This window comes from Echinops telfairi, unplaced genomic scaffold (assembly GCF_000313985.2).
Source record: "Echinops telfairi isolate 266 unplaced genomic scaffold, ASM31398v2 ScPeMD7_70;HRSCAF=299, whole genome shotgun sequence".
NCBI classification, from domain to species: Eukaryota; Metazoa; Chordata; class Mammalia; order Afrosoricida; family Tenrecidae; genus Echinops; species Echinops telfairi.
In genome coordinates, this window is record NW_022103968.1 from 55,812,165 (window position 1) to 55,823,303 (window position 11,139).

The window sequence follows — 11,139 nt, forward strand, 5'->3', positions numbered from 1 at the left end:
GGGCTATGTGTCAGTGAGGGATGCCGTGTCTCATAGTGGGGCCGGCCATATGGTCCTCTCTGTGCATTGGCTGCTCTGAGCAGGGATATTGTCCTCAAGGCTTGGTGGGCCAGGATGTGCACTCTCTTCCTCCCCCTTCATTTGCTCCCGTGTTCTCTGATCAAACATGTCCCTCTCTCTGAGCTGTGGCTTCAGTGCTGTCCTCTGAAGTAAATTCTTGTGGGGGGAGGGGCAGCTGTCCATGTAGTTTGGATTGGGGCAGGCCCCTCAACCTCTCTACTGGTTTTCTGTTTCATGCCAATATGTTGAATTCACATCTTGGAGCACTGGGTTGAAGTCTGGTCCCTCTTTCCCTGTGGAGGTATAAACAATACCCTCCCCTGAGTGAGTTAGTGCTCTGTTCCCCCCCCACCCCCCACCCCGCTACCTCTTTCTTTCTTTCATCATTTTCTCCCCTCCTTTTTAGTTGGTTACCATATGTATCCCTGGATTTGATCTGACTCTGGTCATACTACCTGGACGTCACCCCAGGAATGTTTGTATACAATAGTTTTTTCCCTATGCCCATGTTGCCTTTTTAAGCCCTTATTATTCAAATTTATTCAACATCCACTAAAGTTCATCATGCAGAAATAGAAGAAGTCTACCAACATCTTCATTCTGATATTGATCAAACATACAATCAAAAAGTATTGAAAATTATTGGTGATTGGAATGCAATTTAGAAACATAAAGGAGGAAATAGTAGCTGGAAAATATGGGTTTGGGATAGAAACAAAACTGGACATCATATGATAGAATTTTGCAAGACCAAAGATTTTTTCATAGCAATATGCTTTTCAACAACAGACAAGGTGACTGTACACATGGATTTCTCCAACTGGATTCAGAATAGGAGATGGAACTAAGGATATCATTGCTGATGTCAGATAGAGACTGGCTGAAAGCAGTGATTACCAGAAAAATATTTACTTGTGGCTTATTGAATATGCCAAGGCAAAAATAATGTATATGCCAAGGCATTCAACTGTGTGGATTATAACAAACTATGGATAGTCTTGAGAAGAATGGGATTTCCAGACGACTTCATTGTGGCCACACCAAACCACTACATGGACTAAAAGGAAGTCATTCAAACAGAGCAACAGAATACTGCATGGTTTAAAATCAGGAAAGGAGTGTGTCAAGGTCGTTCCCTCTATCAATACTTACTCAATTTTTACGTTGAGAAAATCATCAGAGAAGCTGGATTATATGGAGAAGAATGTGGTATCAGGATTGGAGGAAAGCTTATTAACAACTTACTAAATGCAGAGGACCCACGTTTGTTTGCTGAAAGAAAGTGGGTTCAAAGCACTTGCTGAAGAAGATCAAGGATTGCAGCATTCAGTATGGATTACAACTCAATGTAAAGAAGACCTAAATCCTCACAATTGACCAATAAGTAACATCAACTTAAACAACAACAAAAAAATATTGAAGGTGTCAAGGATTTGCTTGGATCCACAATCAGTGCTCATGGAAGTCAAGAGTTCAAAGGACACCTGGCACCAGGCAAATTTGCTGCACAAGACCTCTTTAGAGTATGGAAAATCACAACTACTAAAGCCAGTGATGAAGGAATTGAAGAAACCTCCAACTTCCCAGGGTGAAATTGATCAAACATGCAATCAAAATGAATTAATGATTATTGGTGAGTTGAAAGCAAGAGTTGGAAACAAGGAGGAAGGAGCGATATTTGGAAATAAAGCGGAAGGAACAATAGTTTGAATATACATCCTTGGTGGTAGAAATGAAGCTCGAGATCACGGTATAGTTTTCCAAGACCAACAATTTCTTTATTGTAAATACTTTTTTTTAACAACATAAACAATATACATGTGACCTTGCCTGATATAATATACAGGAGACAAATTGATAATGTCTTTGGAAAGAGGCAATGGAGACACTCAATATCATCAACCAATACAAGATGAGATGACAATTGTGGAACAAAAAATCATGTGTTCATATTTAAGTTCAGAATGACACTGAAGAAAATGAAAACAAGTCCACCAGAGTCAAATACAACCTTGAGTAAATCCCACCTGAATTTAGACGATCTTAAGAATATCTGACACATTGAACACTAATACGATAAAACCTGAACCGCTGTAGGATGACATCAAGAACGTCATGCATAGGAAGTAAAAGGACACCAGAAAGAAAGAAATACTATAGTGCATGTCAGAAGAGACTGGAATATGTAGCAATTAAAGCAAATAGACGAAATGATTAAGTAAAACAGCTGAACATCAGATTTCAAAGGACAACTCAAAAAGACAAAGTAGAACTACAGTGAACCGAGCAAAGACCTGCAGTTGAAAAACCAAAAAGGAAGGACCTGCTCCACATGCACTAATCTGGAAAAACGGAACAACACCAACAGTAAAACCTCAAGTTACCATACTGAGTACCTCTGTTGGCAACATATTGAGTACCTCTATTGGCATTAGTTTTTATTAAATATAAGAAATACATAGAGTCATCATACCGAAAATGGTCAGGCAACATTCAACCATTTCAAGAGGTAACTTAAGATCAAGAACCAATGATACTGAAGGAAGAAAGCCAAGCTGCATTGAAGATATGAAAGAAAAGCCATGCTCCAGGAATTGGCAGAATACCCATTGAAACATTTCATGAAGCTGATGAAGCACTGGAAGCACTAAGTAGTCTATGCCAAGAAATTTAGAAAACAGTTACCTGGCCAACCAAATGAAAGAGATTCATGTCGGTGCCCATTCCAAAGAAAAATGACCCAACAGAATGTCAAATTAGTGATTAATATTATTAATATCACATATAAATATTTGCTGAAAGTAATTAAAAAAATCATTGCAGCCGTACATCTACAAAGATTCAAGTTAGCAAGCAAAAGAGGATGTAGAATGAGGGATATCATTGCTGATGCCAGGCAAAGTTTTACTGAAAGTAGAGAATACCAGAGTGTGATAGTTTGGGTCTATGTCAACGTGTGTGAGCCAGGATTCTCCCATAATATGTATGATCAACCAAATCACAGCAACATCCATGATGGGGTCGTTTGTGAAGCAAACAAGCAGGTACTGGGAGAATTGTATCTGCTATACGCCATCCTATTGGTCCCCACTCTTAGCGACCCTATGTACCACAGAAGGAAACACTGGTCGTTCCTGAACCATCTTCGCTATTGTTCCTATTCTTGAGCTCACTGTGTGTCAAGCTATCTTGAGGCCTTCCTCATTTTCACTGTCCCTCCATTTTACCAAACATGATGCCCTACTCCAAGGACTGGTCTCTCCTGACAATAGGGCTAAATTATGTAAGACAAAGACTTGCCATCCTTTCCTCTTGGGAGCACTCTAACTTTTTCCAAGAGCGATCCATTTGTCCTAAATGCATCAGTCCTTCTTCAGTCTTCCCTATTCAATGTCCAGTTTTCACATGAATATGAGATCAACGAAAATATCATAGTTTCAGTCAGGTGCACCTTGTCCTCAAACTCGCATCTTTGCTTTTCAATACTCTAAAGAGGTCTTGTGCAACAAATTTGTCCAATGCAGCTCATCATTTAATCCTGACACTGCTGCTTCCATAAGCATTGATTGTGAATCCAAGCAAGACAATAGCCTCGAAAACTTTGATCTTTTCTCCATTTATCATAATGTCACCTATTGTCACAGCCATGATGAGATTGAGGGAGATACAATTCAGGGTGTGGCCTACTCTTCATATGACGTGACAGTATCTAGAAGCTAGCTCACTCCTCCAGCTAGATTTGGATCATCCATCTGATTTTTGGACCTCCTGTTTTACAGTTTTTTAATCCCAATACCTGTCAGAACACTTCTGAGCTTGGATTCATTCGGCCAAACTTAGATTCATTCAGCTCTGCATCCACCAGCCTGTCATCTTCCTGTTTCATCTTCCTCGGTCCCTGCAACTACAGGAGTCAGGAGAAGCCTCCAGCTTTCATCTATCTGACCCACAGGCTTGAGCTAGACTGGCTAACCCACTTCTGTAACTATCTCTTGATATAAATCTCTTTCTATGTACTTACAAGTGTCATTGGTTTTGCTTCTTTGGAGAACCCAGCCTACATCACCGGGGCAATGTTTCCTTGGTTTTATTGATTATGCAAAATCATGTGACTGGGTAGAGACTAACAAACTATGGATAGCATTGAGAATAATGGGAATTCTAGAACACTTCATTGTGTTCAGGTGGAAATTGTCCATAAACCAAGAGGCAGCGTGGAAAACTAACACTGCAGGAAATATGACAAGGACTATATTCCCTAACTTATAACAGAGGGAATCTGGAAAGCTAATATTCCATGGTAGGAAAGCCTCCACTTTGGTAAATTATAGATAAAGTCCAAGTACATTATCCTGCTTTAAATATTGTTCCCACATATTCTCCCCTGATAGCTATGCTGCCTTAAAGGGAGCTCATGGCTGATTTTTCATCCTTACAAAAGCAGACATCCTATTGGTATCTCTCCCCACTGTGTCACCCAGCCCCCCTCATACCTTTCCCCAATGCAGGTATTATGTTTCCTCACCTGTGAGCTCACGGACCTTACTATAGACTCCACCCACCTTGTGACATATGTAACTACTGAATATGCATGTCTTATTGCTATCTACAAATATCTCAATATAGTAACGACATTCTTCTCCCACCTCCACGTGGACCACCAAGAGGGCCTGAGGTGATCATGCTACCATAAAATGTATCTGACTCCTTATTTTACTCTCTCCTATCTTTCCTATTCTCTATGACTTTATTATAATCTTTATATGTTATAACCATACAATTGTGCTTACTGAACCTTCAGTTAGAGGCTGGTTTTCTCTGACAATGCAGTTATATGAACAAAACCAGGGAATACTGCATGGTTTAAAATCAGGAAAAATATGCTTCTGGGTTGTATATTTGCACAATAATTATTAAATCCTAGAAGTAGACTATATGAAGAAGAACATGACATTAGGATTAGAGGAAGGCTTATTAACAGGCTTCAATGTGCAGATGACAAACCCTTGTTCGCTGAAATTAAAATGGACTTAAAGTGCTTGCTGATGGACATCAAAGACTCCTCCTTCATGATGGAATGCAACTCAAGGTTTAAGAAAATGTTCACAAATAGACCAATAGAGAACACCAGGATAAAGAGAAGACTGAAGTCAAGAATTTAATTTTGCTTTGACCCACAGTCAGGCTTGTAGAACCAGGCTTCAAGAAATCAAATTATGCATTGGATTGGGAAAATATGCTGCACAAGACTTCTCTAAAGTGTTTGAAGAGCAAAAAATGTCATTTTGAGAATTAAAGTGTACCCATCCCAAACCATGGTTCTTAAAATTACCAACTGATGAGAGGGAGTCTGAGTGATATGCATGTGGAAGTTGGACAATGCATACGGAAGACTGTTGAGAATTAATGAAATTGTAATATGGTACTAATGAAAGTATCATAGGATGTCAGAAGAACTAACAAATCCGTCTTGGAAGAAGGTACAGGCAAAATGCTTCTTTGAAACAAATATGGCAAAATTTCACCTCAAGTACTTTGGACATGCTGTCAGGAGCGACCAGTCCTTAGAAAAGGCCGTCACGCTTGGTGGAGTAGAGGGTCAGTGAAAAAGAGGAAGCTCATCCGGGAGATGAATTGACACAAGGGTTGCCACATCGGGCTCAAACACAACAATTGTGAAATGGTGCAAGCCTGGGGAGCGTTTTATTCTGTTGCGCATAGAGTGTTTGTGAGCCAGAACTGACTTGACACACCTAAGGTGAACACCAAGAACATCAACATGACACTGTCACCCCTGGTATTAATCAACACTTCCCCCCTTAGTATATTACCTCACATGCCAGGATTCTGCAATTCACTGCATATCTCGCAGAACTCACAAACCACGAAGGGAACGGCTAACATAGTTGTGGGTGCTGGAAAATCCCAAAATTGAGGTTCAGATTATCTGTCTGGAGAACCCATCTCATCCACAAGGCTGCCCCAGCTGGTGAAGTGAAAGCACATCAGCTGATTAGGTCTAACTCAATCCCAATGAACCAGAAGTCATGGGGAGGCAAGACAGATGCAGGATCCAGAGGAAGAAGGGAAATAACGGAAAGTCAGAGTAGGACTGGCTTCTGCAGATGTTTAGTCTAGGGTCAGAGGTCACAGATGATGACCTTGATACAGTTGTGGATTTTCCCTTCTGCAGATTGTACTCCCAAGAATACAAAGGATTATATCCTCTAGTAAGATGGTGACTCAAAATACACCCCACTTTAATCATGTTTCATTAGTATAACATATAATTCCTTCTAACCATAAGAATAGAGTTTAGCATTTACAATATATTACACAAGGGAAAATAATGGCTAGAAGGGTGTATTAGAATGGGTTGACTATAGAAGGAAATCCAAGGGCATTCATATATGTGTAAGAGAGAGCTTTATATCAAAGAGTAATTGTATATTAAGAAAACATGCCAGCCCAGTCCAGATCAATTCCATTAATCCAATATTAGCCCATATATTTGATATTAGCCCAAAGATTCCTCTTTAGACTCACACAGCCATGCAATGCTGCTGGATACAGGAAGATCACAAGCCAGTGGATGGGAAATTTTTGTAGATCCACTGGAAGTGGAAGCATCTCAGAGCTGGCATGGGTTTCCATGTGGCTCCTCCAGATCCAGGACTCTGACTACCATCAGCATGGCTCCATTTGACTTGTTAACAGGAATGTGTAGCAGAGAGAGAGAGAGAGTGTCCTGTCTCTAGGGAGGAAGATTGGTCTTCCCAGAATCCACACAGAGGCATCATTGGCTATGATCTGATTGACAGGCTGGACCCCACCACTTCACTCACGTTGACAGGAGATTATATTACTGCAACACAGGGCTATATTAAGTAATAACTGTATCAAATGAACAAGGATGTGATACAATATTTTTATTATTACTGTGAACATGGGTTCTGACATTGACTGAGTGTGTAAAACAGATGTTGTTAAGAAGGAAGTAGTTAGTGGTCTGGAACATTTGGGGAAGGCCTTAAAACATGAAGGCCTCACAACATCCTGTTTCATTTCTCAGAGACTGCTTGGTATTTGATAGAAAAAAAGAAGATAAAGTTGTAGTAAAGCAATCCAGCATAAGGAATGCAGAACAAAGATGGATATACTTGTTAGATTTGTTTATGGGGCCATGCAGAGATTGCTGTATGGAGATGGAGAGAGGATGTGGATTATACGATGTATATGAAAAAATATAATGTAGACTATGGTGTCTTTTTCTGTGTTGAACATTAAAAACCTGTGAAGTTTTTAACAAATAATGATTTTTCCATCCCACCAAAGTCTTGTTCAGTTGAGTCCTGGGATTTAGTAGTTTCTTAAAATCTCTCTTACATGATTATAATACGTAGACAGGATCTGGATAATGTAAAATCTTCATGCTGAAGATTACTTTTCAGTAATTGTCAACTAATATGGTCCTTCTAGCTGTAATACTATGTGTGAAGTATTATAATTCTGATTCTATAATCCCATTTGGAAGGCATTTTTACTACACTAATGGATAGGATAGGGTGCAATTAGCACTCACCTTTAAAGGATGTTGTCATTGTTAGGTGTCAGGTATCCAGTTCCAAATCAAAGCAACTCTTCTTTTTAAGCAAGGAAGAATGTGCTCTGTTTCTCCTCTCTCTTCCACCAATGCCACTCAGGGCTCCTTTCAGAAGACAATCACTTGTGGCTAGATGCCTGATAGGCTCCTTTAACTCCTTTCCAGGTATCTTTTCTAGTTGTGGGTGTTGTTTTAAGGTTCCACTGAGTCAGGTCTGACATATCTATCCTATGCACAGCAAAGCAAAATGCCCCCCAGTTCTTCACTATACTCACAATTGTCATTTTGTTGAGCACATTGTTGTAGCCACTGTGTCAATCCATCATATTAAGGATTGGGCCTTCCTCTTTTTTGCTGCCCTTTTTCTATACTACACATAATATCTTCAGACAAGTTGTTCAAACTATGTGAGACAAAGTCTAGCCATCTTTCTCTCTCAGGAGGATTCTGGCTGTAATTCTTTCAAAAAAAAAAAGTTTGTTCTTTTGATAGTTCATGTTAATTTTAATACTCTTCACCAGCACCGTCATTCAAATGCAATGATTTTTCTTTTGTATTCCACAGTCAACGTCCAATTTCACCTGCATATGAGGCAATTGAAATGACCAGGGCTGGGGTCAGGTGCACCTTACTCTTCAAAATCATATCTTTGATGTTTAACTTATTGTGTTAGGCAGGGTTCTCTAGAGAAACAAAACCAGGACACATGATTATATATATATAAGAGCATAGGTTTAGCTAGCACGAATAAATATAACAGCTAATTAGTCCATACAGCTGTACAGTGGACTCAGTCCAACTCACTTTCATGGCACTGCTAATACTCACTACTCATGTGGGTCAAGGATACAGACAGCAAAGTGTCTGGCAGGATGTAGAGTCTTCCCCCAGGTAAGACAAACAAAGCGGCCCACAGGCAGCAGACAAGGAAAGTGGGGCATTTTTAATTCATCATACAAATTGAATAAGTATGGTGAAGTGATACAGCCCTGGTGAACACATATCTTTATTTTACACCATGAAGTATTCCCCTGTTCTGTTTGCACAACTGTCTTTTGCTTCATGTACAAGTTTCCCATGAGCATGATGAAGTGATCTGGAATTTCCATTCTTTTCAAGCCTAACACTAGTTTGTTATGATCCACTGAGTTGATTGCCTTGGCATAGTCAATAAATCACAAGTCAACATTTTCTATATTCTTGGTTTTCAGATCCATTTCGTATCAGCAATGATATCCCTTCTTCTATATTCTCTTCTGAATCTACCCTGAGTATCTGGCAGCTCCCTGTCAATGTACTGCTGCAATCATTGTTGGATCATCTTCAACAAAATTTTATTTGTGGGTGATATTAATGATATGGTTCTGTAATTTGAGTATTCTATCTTTCTTTGAATGGGTCATCTTTCTTTGGAATGGGTACAAAAATGGATCTCTTCTAGTAAGTTGGCCAAGTAGTTGTCTTCCAAATTTCTTGGCATCGACAAGTGCTTCATCAGCTTGTGAAACCATTTCCATTGCTATTCCATCAATCCTTTGAGTCTTATTTTTGGCTAATGCTTTCTTTCAGTGCAGCTTGAACTTCTTACTTAAGTACCACTGTATCTTCCATCATATGCTACGTATTGAAATGGTTGAATGTTGACTAGCTCTTTTTGGTACAGTGACTATATTTTCCCATCTTCTTTTGATACTTCCTGCATTATTCACTATTTTCCCATAGAATCTTTCAATATTGCAGCAGCAGAAGACTTTAAATTTTTCCAGTTTTCTTGAGTTCTTTCAGTTTAAGATAAAGTGACTGTGTTTTTCCTTTTTTTTTTTTTAAGTCTAGGCCATTGCCAATTGTCATCTTGATCAACCCTTTGAAATTTTCTGTTCATATCTTTGGCTTCATTATTGCTTGCATTTACCTTAGTTACTTAAAAAATAAGAGCAAGTTTCAGAGTTTCCACTGACATCCACTTTTATCTTTTCTTCCTCTACTGTCTTTTCAATGGCCTTTTGCTTTCTTCATATATGATGTTCTTGGCATAATCCCACAGCTCATCGGGTCTTCTGTCATTAGTGCTTAGTGCATCAAATCTGTTCTTCAAGTGTTCTCAAAATTCAGATGGAATACACTCAGTGTTGGAATTTGGCGCTCATGGACTGGTTTTAATTTTCTTCTTTCCAATTACCAATAATTTTTCATGTATCTTCATTGCAAATGTGATCATGCTTCAATTTCTGGATCACTGGATTTAGTGGTTGGTATGTAAATTTGTATAATAATTGCATAGAATGTGTTTCCTTAAAGGTGGATAGATATAATACTATCACAGATAACATAGATCTTGACATTCTCTTTGACAATGGATGGGATGCCATTCCTCTTGAATCGTCGTTCCTGGCATAGTAAACCACATGATTTTCTGATTCGAAATGGCCAATACCAGTCCATTTCCTCTCACTAACATCTAGGTTATCAATGTTTATGTGTTCCATTTAATTTTTTATGACTTTCACTTCTCCTAGAGTAGTACTTTGTACATTCCAAACTCTGATTACTCATAGATCTTTGCATCTATATTTTCTAATTTTGAGTCATACTCCATTAACACATAAAGACACTGACAGCGTTATTCCCCTGTGGTTGACTCTGTTCATGCCAGTAGGGTTGATTTTGCTTTGAGATGGAAACTCTTTCTTAGTAATATTTTGAGTGCTTTCTGGCCTGAGGGGCTTATTTTCTGGCACGATTTGACAAGGTTTTGCTTTTCTTCATTAGACCTTCAGTATCTGACAAGGTTTTGATACTGTGCATGAGTTCCAGTGGCTACTTCCTCTGAATGCACAACCACTTCTTTTGTTATAGTCTGTTCTTAGTCTGGAGGGTCCCCGGGAACCTGTTCACTTTGAGTTATGCTGTTGGTCTTTGAAACACCAGAGACATAAGTTCCATCTTTACAGCAGCCCACAACCCACCACAGTTTGAGAAACTGACAAAGAAGTGGTATTGCACTTTAATAGATGTGAACCATGTCACATCTTTATCCTCAGGTTCATTTTTAGACTTTATCTTAATAGATGATGTGAACAAAGACAACTCTTTGTTTCTTGGGGACATTTTATGCTCTACTTTAGTAGAGGGTGTGAATCAAGCCACACTCTTTCCCTCACAATTGGTGCTATGTTTAAGTAATTGTTGCAGCCATTGTGTCCATGTATCTCATAGAGTAGCTTCCTCTTCCTGGATCCCTCTCTATTTTACTAAGCAAGAAGTCCTTCACCAGGGACTAGTCTTTCCTGACAATATGTTCAAAGTACTTGAGACAAAGTCTTGCCATTCTGGCCTCTAAGGAACATTCTGGGTATATTTCTTTCAAGACAAATTTGTTTATTCTTCTGGACTTCCATGATACTTTAAATATTCTTTGACAGCACCATAATTCTAATGCATTGATTCTACTTAGGTTTTCTTTATTCATTGTACAA